Source organism: Bos mutus, chromosome 9 (genome assembly GCF_027580195.1).
Source record: "Bos mutus isolate GX-2022 chromosome 9, NWIPB_WYAK_1.1, whole genome shotgun sequence".
In the NCBI taxonomy this organism is placed as follows: Eukaryota; Metazoa; Chordata; class Mammalia; order Artiodactyla; family Bovidae; genus Bos; species Bos mutus.
The window spans coordinates 68,516,387-68,526,926 of NC_091625.1; the positions used below are offsets into that span (position 1 = coordinate 68,516,387).

Below are 10,540 nucleotides of genomic sequence, written 5' to 3' on the forward strand. Positions count from 1 at the left end.
CAAATCCTGAAAGATGATGCCGTGAAAGTGTTGCACTCAATATGCCAGCAAATTTGGAAAACTCAGCAGTGGCCACAGGACTGGAAAAGATCAGTTTTCATTCCAATCCCAAAGAAAAGTGAAAGTGAAGTCGCTCAGTCGTGTCCGACTCTTTGCGACCCCATGGACTGTACCTATCAGGATCCTCCGTCCATGGGATTTTCCAGGCAAGAGTGCTGGAGTGGATTGCCATTTCTTCTCCAGGGGATCTTCCCAGCCCAGGAATCGAACCTGGGTCTTCTGCACTGCAGGCAGACGCTTTACCATCTGAGCCACCAGGGAAGTCACCAAAGAAATCCCAAAGAAAGGCAATACCAAAGAATGCTCAAACTACCACACAATTGCACTCATCTCACATGCTAGTAAAGTAATGCTCAAAATTCTCCAAGCCAGGCTTCAGCAGTACGTGAACCATGAACTTCCTGATGTTCAAGCTGGTTTTAGAAACGGCAGAGGAACCAGAGATCAAATTCCCAACATCCACTGGGTCATCGAAAAAGCAAGAGAGTTCCAGAAAAACATCTATTTCTGCTTTATGGACCATGCCAAAGCCTTTGACTGTGTGGATCACAATAAACTGTGGAAAATTCTGAAAGAGATGGGAATACCAGACCACCTGACCTGTCTCTTGAGAAACCTATATGCAGGTCAGGAAGCAACAGTTCGAACTGGACATGGAACAACAGACTGGTTCCAAATAGGAAAAGGAGTACATTAAGGCTGTATATTGTCACCCTGCTTATTTAACTTATATGCAGAGTAAGTCATGAGAAATGCTGGGCTGGAAGAAGCACAAGCTGAAATCAAGATTGCTGGGAGAAATATCAATAACCTCAGATATGCAGATGACACCACCATTATGGCAGAAAGTGAAGAGAAACTAAAAAGCCTCTTGATGAAAGTGAAAGAGGAGAGTGAAAAAGTTGGCCTAAAGCTCAACATTCAGAAAACTAAGATCATGGCATCTGGTCCCATCACTTCATGGGAAATAGATGGGGAAACAGTGGAAACAGTGTCAGACTTTATTTTGGGGGGCTCCAAATCACTGAAGATGGTGATTGCAGCCATGAAATTAAAAGACACTTACTCCTTGGAAGGAAAAGACACTTACTCCTTGGAAGGAAAGTTATGACCGACCTAGATAGCATATTCAAAAGCAGAGACATTACTTTGCCAACAAAAGTCCGTCTAGTCAAGGCTATGGTTTTTCCAGTGGTCATGTATGGATGTGAGAGTTGGACTGTGAAGAAAGATGAGCACCGAAGAACTGATGCTTTTGAACTGTGGTGTTGGAGAAGACTCTTGAGAGTCCCTTGGACTGCAAGGAGATCCAACCAGTCCCTTCTGAAGGAGATCAGCTCTGGGATTTCTTTTGAAGGAATGATGCTAAAGCTGAAACTCCAGTACTTTGGCCATCTCATGCAAAGAGTTGACTCATTGGAAAAGACTCTGATGCTGGGAGGGATTGGGGGCAGGAGGAGAAGGGGACGACAGAGGATGAGATGGCTGGATGGCATCACCGACTCGATGGACATGAGTCTCAGCGAACTCCGGAAGTTGGTGATGGACAGGGAGGCCTGGCATGCTGTGATTCATGGGGTCAGAAAGAGTAGGACACGACTGAGAGACTGAATTGAACTGAAACAAATTTTAAAATTTTGTTTCATGGTAAATTTGTAAAACTCTCTACATTTCAATCTTGACTCTTATCCTAGTCAGGTCTACCATTCTTTGATTGTATTTGAGAACAAATGTGGCACACCATGGTAAAGATGAGAGTAGTTTGGAAGAAGAGGAAGAAAAATAAATTGGATTCAGAAATTAGGTCTTCTCCAAGAGATTAAAATATGAAAAAACAGTTGATATTCCTGAAGCCAGGTCTAAAACTAACTTGTCATTTCAAATTCCTTGGCACTTAGAATACAGCTTAAGAAATGCTTGCCTGGGCACTTGTTCCTCATGAAACTGTAAGGAGAGATGCCTAAGTGAATTAAGCCATCGGTCTGCTATTGGCTTAATCCTAGCTTCATTGACTACTAATCACATTACCCTTTTAATCCAATTGCCCAAATCCCCTGTTGAGTTATCCATTTCAGGTTATTCTCTTTCTGGTACAGTTTTCCATCCGTTGCTGCAAACATAATTGCAGTAATTCAGCACAGCATCAACTTTCTGGGGAAAGGGTATTAGTGAAGCTGTCACCTGGTGGGGCCTAACAGGTAGACCAGGGGTGGAGAGGGGTAAGAGGTGTGGCTGAGGGGTGTCTGACTGCTGCTGATTCCCTACCTCTTTCTCAATTGAATTCAGAATTCAGAATTTAACTCAAGAAGTATATTTCCCAACTTATCCAATATAAGAGTCAACCTGGGGTACTACATGAAGATATTGATTCCCAAACTTTTCCCAAAAGATTCTGGGTCAGGTGGCTTGGGGTGAGTCCCTGAAATAAATTTTGAATTATTTCCAGTGGTTCTTCTGATTAGCCAAGTTTGAGAAACAACTGAAATATTCATCAAGATTTATTTCCAATTTATAGGGCCCCATTAAGTCAAAGTTTATAAACTTTGTTTATAAATGTTATAAACCTTTATGACTTGTCATTGAGTTTCCCTGGTGGCTCAACGGTAAAGAATCTGCCTGCAATTCAGGAGACACAGGTTTGATTCCTGGGTTGGGAAGATCCCCTGGAGAAGGAAATGGCAACCCACTCCAGTATTCTTGCTTGGAAAATCCCATGGACAGAGGAGCCTGGTGGGGTAAGGTCCACTGGGTCACAAAAGTGTTGGACACGACTTAGCAGCTAAACAACAACAACATGTCATGAGGCATAAATTATACTGTTGAGAAACTTTTTAGCAATTTATTAAAATAACCAGGTAAATATCACTGGAATTAACATAGTACTATTGTATTGAAAAGGATTTTCATAAAACTTAAGAATGTAAAATAAATATGGTAACCTGATATTTTTCAACATTTTTATTGTGGTTAAATATATGTATATAGCATAAAATTTACCATCTTAACCCTTTTTGTGTGCAATTCAGTAGCAGTTAGTAAGTTCAGATTGAATGGAACCATCACTATGAACTGTTTCACCATCTGAAACTGAAGCTCTCTACCTGTTAAATAATAACTCTTATCCTTCACCCTGATAACCACCGTTCTACATTCTGTCTCTATGAATCTGACACTTGTACCTTGATGTATGTGGAATCAGAATATTCTTCCTCATGTATCTGTCTTATTTCACTTAGTATAATGCTTTCCATGTTGTAGTATCCTTCCTTTTTAAGGCTAGATAATGTTTCATTGTTTATATCACAATCTATTTTTCATTTTATCTATTGATCAATGTTTGGGTTGTTTCCCCTCATTGACAGCATTTTGTGTATAACGCTGATTTGAACATGGTTGTGCAAATATTGTTCGAGTCCCTGTTTCAGTAACCTGATTTTCATGGTTATAATCATTCAACAAAGCCTGACTTCTTCCTATACCACTAGCAGACGTGGAGACTTTACATGGATCTTCTAGATCTGGCAAAATCCCTCTCATATCCTAGTTGGGGAAAAAGGGGTTTCAGAAATGCTAAGTGACTTGCCCAAGGATGCACAGCTGTTTGAATGAGGATGTTTTATCAGGTCCAGTAAGGCAAATAAAATGAGTTCTATTTAATGAGACCAACCTGTAAGTCACTTTCATCCTAATAAAGACAGGAAGCCCTTGTATGGTGACGACTGTCTTCATTTTTGTATTCCCTGTGCTGATCACTAACAATACATTGTAGGACCTCAAAGCTTTTCAAGAAAAATGCAGAGATACACTAATAATCACTGTTTAAATATGCTTTGAAGGAAAACACATACAGTTTGTAAATACAGGGCAGATAGCTATTTTAACCCAGTGTTACCCAACTGCAGTGTCTGAAAACACTGGTTGCCTCCAATCTATTGACAGGTGGTTAGAATTGATATCTCTTTGCCATAGATAGAACTTCTTCCAGGTATACAGAGGTTTCAGATAGTTTCATGCATTAATCCCTTTTCTCACTAAAAAAAAATTTTTTTCCTCCGTATGCCATGATATGGAAAAGTTTGAAAAGTGGAGTCAGGCTAGTAATATGGAGCTTGGAAGAAACAGGAGGAGATGGATATAGCAATGTTTCAATCATTACCTTTGACTACATGTTAATCTCTAGGCAGGCTATGCCCAGCTTCTATACACCAGTCCAATTAAATGAGAATTTCTGGAGCAAGGATCATAGGCAGTAGCATTTTTTAAAGTTTTTCCAAAAGATTCCCATGTGTGTCAGAGCTAAGAACTCATGGTGTAAAGTGAGACAGAGGGAATAAACTTCCAGAAACAAAAAAAGACTTTGCCATGGAAACACTTCTCTCTTTTTTTTTTTTTTTTTCCTTTGACCATGTTGCATGGCATATGGGATCTTAGTTCCCTGACCAGGGATTGAACCTGCCCTCTTCACACACTCCCATCCCCTCACAATCCCCCACATCCTCCAGCCCACACTGGTAGCACAGAGTCTCAACCACTGAACCACCAGGTAAGTCCTATGGAAACACTTTTGTTGAGACTCCTCTTGAATTGTAGCCATCAACTCAAGGGTGTATATTGTCAACCTGCTTATTTAACTTGTATGCAGGGTACATCATGCAAAATGCTGGGCTGGATGAAGCACAAGCTGGAATCAAGATTGCCAGGAGAAACATTAATAACTTCAGATATGCAAATGACACCACCCTTATGGCAGAAATCGAAGAAGAACTAAAGAGCCTCTTGATGAGAGTGAAAGAAGAGAGTAAAAAAGTTGGCTTAAAACTCAACATTCAGAAAACTAAGATCATGGCATCTGGTCCCATCACTTCATGGGAAATTGATGGGGAAACAGTGGAAAAAATGAGAGACTTTATTTTCTTGGGCTCCAAAATCACTGCAGATTGTGACTGCAGCCATGAAATTAAAAGAAACTTGCTCCTTGGAAGAAAAGCTGTGACCAACCGAGACAGCATATTAAAAACGAGAGACGTTACTTTGCCAACGAAGGTCTGTCTAGTCAAAGCTATTGTTTTTCTAGTAGTCATGTATGGATGTGAGAATTGGACTATAAAGAAAGCTGAGCACCGAAGAATTGATGCTTTTGAACTGTGGTGTTGGAGAAGACTCTTGAGAGTCCCTTGGATTGCAAGGAGATTCAACCAGTTCATCCTAAAGGAAGTCAGTCCTGACTATTCATTGGAAGGTCTGATGCTGAAGCCCAAACTCCAATACTTTGACTACCTGATACAAAGAACTGACTCATTGGAAAAGACCCAAGGTGGGAGGAGAAGGAGATGACAGGATGAGATGGTTGGATGGCATCACCAACTGGATGGACATGAGTTTGACTAAGCTCAGAGAGTTGGTGATGGACAGGGAGGCCTGGCGTGCTGCAGTCCATGGGGTCACAAAGAGTCGGACATGACTGAGTGACTGAACCGAACTGATACTATCTTATTATGCTTTCATGTTTCTATTACGACACTCATCACATAGAAATAATATTGTTTGATAATGGTCCTTGAGGTCACAAAGAATTGGACATATCTTAGCCACTGAACAACAATGGATCTAGGCTTTCCCCATTGTATGTTTTTTGATGATAAGGACTGTGTCTTATCCAGCTTTGTAGTTCAAGCACTTAGTACTATGCCTGGCACAGAGCAAGCCATCAAATAATGATGAGTAATAGACTGCATTGCTCCTTTTGAGCAAATTCATAGCGAGCAAACTGAGTAGCTAGTAAAAGACAGAGCTAGTAAAATGAAGAGATCCCTGTGAGTCAGTGACCTGCATAGCTAGTACAGGAGATACTCAAAGAAAAAGAGTCAGAAAACACCCCTATAGTGTCAATTTTAATGATTATTAAACAGATTTAACTGCAGACTCTCATATAGGCACATTTCATGGCTGGAGAAATTTTTTACTCTAGTCATAATTCATAAGACAAGTATCTGCTCATACAGATATTATCAAATGTTTGATAATAAGCTGTGATCTGTTTAGCAACTAAAGTTTAAAATAAAGAATTACTCCATTATATTATATCTTGTTCATGTAGTCAAAGCTGTGATGCAGAATAGTGTTGATTAAATTACTGAAGAGAGCAGATTTCTTTCAACCAATTTCCCTAAAGAGTTCCTAAGAACCTTAACCCTGAAGCTATTCCTTTCAGCTTGTTAGAAGAATGGTATGATATTGGAACTCTTTGCACTTAGAGCATTAATGTCAAACCCAAAGGACTTTTTGGTGGGAGGTTTGGGCAGGCTGGGGCCAGGCAGGGACAGGAGGACAGAGGACTGTCTGAGCTGGTCCAGTTCACCCAGGACCAGGGGTCTGCTATGCTCATAGCTAAGGCAGAGGTTTGTTCACCTCTCATATGCACAACCCTGGAACCCTTCCTGTTCAGGGCTATGGTAGAGGTTTGTTCATCTCTCGTATGCACAACCCCGGAACGCTTCCTGTTCAGCTGGAGGATGGCTCCTCAACAAATGTTGGTTGAATAAGTTGAATGAACAAACAAATTTGGTCCTGGTTGCCTGCATGTTAAGTCCCGTCAGTCGTGTCCAACTATGTGCCCACCAGGCTCCTCTGTCCATGGGATTCTCCAGGCAAGAACCCACTGGAGTGGGTTGCTGTGCCTTCCTCCAGGGGATCTTCCTGACCCAGGGATGAAACTCTCATCTTTTACGTCTCCCGCATTGGCAGGCAGGTTCTTTGCTGCTAGTACCACCTGGGAAACCCAGTCCTGGTTAAAGAAGTCTTATTAACATCTTGTGATCAAAATATAGAAATATGAGTTGGGTGCCAAGATAGTAAGAAATTTTTTAAATGTGTGAATAATCATGTCTGAAAAGTTCTGATAAGGCAAAATTGAACCTGGGGGGAAGATCATCAGTGTCTGTTGCCTCAGTTCAGCCTGTAGTCACATTCTATTTAAGAGCATTATCAGTGCTTTAGAAAAGAAAACAAAGATTTTGTAGACCTTGACAATTGTGTGTATATGTGTACCTTTTTAAATTTATGACTATAAAGATAACATTATCATTATAAAGATATATAGTATAATATATGTATATGTGTTAATATAGTATAATGTATATAATTATACTATAATATATACATTTTAATGTAGTAAAGACTATAGTACACAGTTTTAGTTTTTATTATTTTTATTTCTCCTATATTAAAAAGTTTTTGCACATTATTCAATTACAATAGAATTAAAAATAGACAGTAACCTCTTTAACATTGATCTCAGAAATATTTTTCGTGTGTCTGTATGGGCTAGGGAAATAGCAGCAAAAATAAATGGGACATCAGATTAGAAAGCTTTTGCACACAAAAAGCAGCCACCTTTTTGAAAAGGTAATCTACAACTGAATGGGAGAAGATATTTATAAATCATATATCTGATAAGGGATTGATATCCAAAATATATAGAGAACTCATACAACTCAATATAGCATGAATAAATGGGCAGAAAACCTGAATAAACTTTTTTTCCAAAGAAAACATGCTGATGTTTTGTGTCATCCTCAGAAAACTAAAAATAGAACTACCATACAATCCAGGAATTCCACTTCTGGGTATTTATCCAAAGAAAAGGAAAGCGCTAATTCTATGAGATAGATGTACCCTTATGTTCATTACAGTATTATTTACAATAGCCAAGATATGGAAGTTACCTAAGTGTCCATCGATAGATGAAAGGATATAAACAAGAAGTGGGGTGTGTGTGTGTGTGTGTGTGTGTGTGTACATGTATGTATATATATATGGACTGCAGCCCGTCAGGCTCCACTGTCCAGTGGGATTCTCCAGGCAAGAATACTGGAGTGGGTTGCCATGCCCTTCTCCAGGGGATCTTCCTCACCCAGGGATAGAACCCGGGTCTTCTGAATCGCAGGCAGATTCTTTACTATCTGAGCCACCAGGAAAGTCCATATACATAAATACACACACAATAGAATATTGCTCAGTCACAAAAAAGAAGGAACTCTTGTCATTATCAGCAACATGGTTGGACCTGAAGGGTATTATACTATGTGAAATAAGTCAGAAAGAGAAAACCAAATACTGTGTGCCTTCCCTTATACATGGAATGTAAAAAATAAGGCAAATGAACAAATAAAACAAACAGCTTATAGATACAGAGAACAACCTGATGGTTGCTGGAAGAGATGGGCAGGGGGCAGACAAAATAGGTGAAGGGGATTAAGAGGTACAAACTTCCAGGTATAAAAGAAATAAATCACATGGATATAATGTACACATTACATCATGCAAAACAGTACATCATGAGAAATGCCAAGCTGGATGAGTCACAAGCTGCAGTTAAGATTGCTGAGAGAAGTATTAATAATCTCGGATGTGCAGAAAGTGAAGAGGAACTAAAGAACCTCTTGACAAATGTAAAAGAGGACAGTGAAAAAGCTGGCTTAAAACTCAACATTCAAAAACTAAGATCACAGCATCTGGCCCCATCACTTCATGGCAAATAGATGGGGAAACAGTGGAAACAGTGGCAGACTATTTTCTTGGGCTCCTAAATCACTGCAGATAGTGACTGCAGCCATGAAATTAAAAGATGCTTGCTTCTTGGAAGAAAAGCTATGACAAACCTAGACAGTGTATTAAAAAGCAGAGAAATCACTTTGCTGACAAAGGCTCATACAATCAAAGCTATGGTTTTTCCAGTAATCATGTACAGATGTGAGAGCTGGACCATAAAGAAGGCTGAGTACTGAAGAATTGATGCTTTTGAACTGTGGTGTTGGAGAAGACTTTTGAGAGTCCCTTGGACAGCAAGGCGATCAAACCAGTCCATCCTAAAGGAAATCAGTCCTGAATATTCATTGGAAGTGCTGATGCTGAAGCTGAAGCTCCAATGTGAAGATGTGAAGAGCCAACTCATTGGAAAAGACCCTGATGCTGGGAAAGACTGAAGACTGGAGGAGAAGGGGATGATATAGGATGAAATGGTTGGATGACATCACTGACTCAATGGACATGAGTTTGAGCAAACTCAGGGAGATGGTAAAGGACAGAGAAGCCTAGCATGCTACAGTCCATGAGGTTGCAAAGAGTTGGACATGACTTAGCTACTGAACAACAACAATGTACACATAGGAACATTTAACAACTTTTTGTGGTGGCTAATAGTGACATTGTATAATGCATAAAAGTATCAAATCAATTAGGGAAAATTGACACATAGCATTAATTGTTATTTTATTACCTGTGATTTTGATAATGGTGTGGAGCAGCTATTTCCTTAGTGGGCCAACTTTGTGTATGAAAAACTGGGATATCTTCCAAGCTATTTAAGAGAAGAATTAGCCAGTGGGAGATAGAGCATTTCCACCAGTGTGGCACTGGTCTTGGGTCATTCATTGTGACACAAGCTGAACTTGTGCTGTTTCTGATAAGCAAAGACAGGCCTGGCTGAAGTTTCAGAAGAACAGTCCAATGAGTTTGTCAGACTACAAGGTGTGAGGGCACAGTCCTTCATAAGACTGATCTCACTTAAGAACCAGCTATAAGTTCAGGGGTTCCCAGGGCCACCCCCACTTTTTAGACCAACTAGCTACACAATTTTAAGTTTCCACAACCACTTTAGGTTCCATAATTCACTAGAAAGATTCACAGAACTTACTGAAAGTGTTCTATATATGATTACAGTTTTATTAAGGCAAAGGGATTCACATTAGAAGCAGCCCAAAGAAGAGACACATAGGGCAGTCTGTGTGTATGTGCTCAGTCACTCAGTTGTGTCCAACTCTTTGTGACCCCATGGACTATAGCCTGCCAAGCTCCCCTGAACATGGGATTCTCCAGGCAAGCATACTGGAGTGGTGCCTGTTTTGGAGTGCCATTTCCTTCTCCAGAGAATCTTCCCAATTCAGGGTTTGAACCCAGGTCTTTTGCATCTCTTGCATTGGCAGGCAGATTCTTTACCACTGAGGCACCTAGGAAGCCCAGGCAAAGTCTGGGAGAGTTCCAGATGCACAGCTTCCATCATCCTCAGAACCTGGTCCCTACCCAGTATTGAAGTGTGACAATATTCAGAGCATTCCTGACCAGGGAAGTTCACTGGATCTTTGTTGTCCAGAGTTTTATTGAGGGTTCATTATATAGGCAAGCTTGATTGAGTCCCAACAAAGACATGCCTATCACTTGGCAAATTCCAAGGGTTAGACCTTAACCTCCAGGGACAAAGCCAGCCAAATCCTTTACAACACTGACAATAATCGACTGACGTTCAGTGAGTCCAGGGGGTCCATAATCACTGGGAGATAGAGCATAATGTGTGGACCCAGGGCCCACCTCCCTGTTCACTCTGAAAGCTTTTGGTTTCAAAGACTAAAGTGGAAATAACAGGAGAACTCTATCACAGTTCACAGAGGACCACAGCTACGAGACCCTTCATAAACTCCTGAAA

General features: G+C 40.4%; 1 non-coding gene across 1 annotated transcript; it reads right to left on the reverse strand.

Moving 5' to 3' along the window:
* Positions 1 to 249: 249 nt before the first annotated feature.
* TRNAC-GCA (transfer RNA cysteine (anticodon GCA)) lies at positions 250 to 321 on the reverse strand. The gene has a single exon. It is a non-coding gene; the product is annotated as a tRNA-Cys (tRNA).
* Between the last annotated feature and the right edge of the window lie 10,219 nt (positions 322 to 10,540).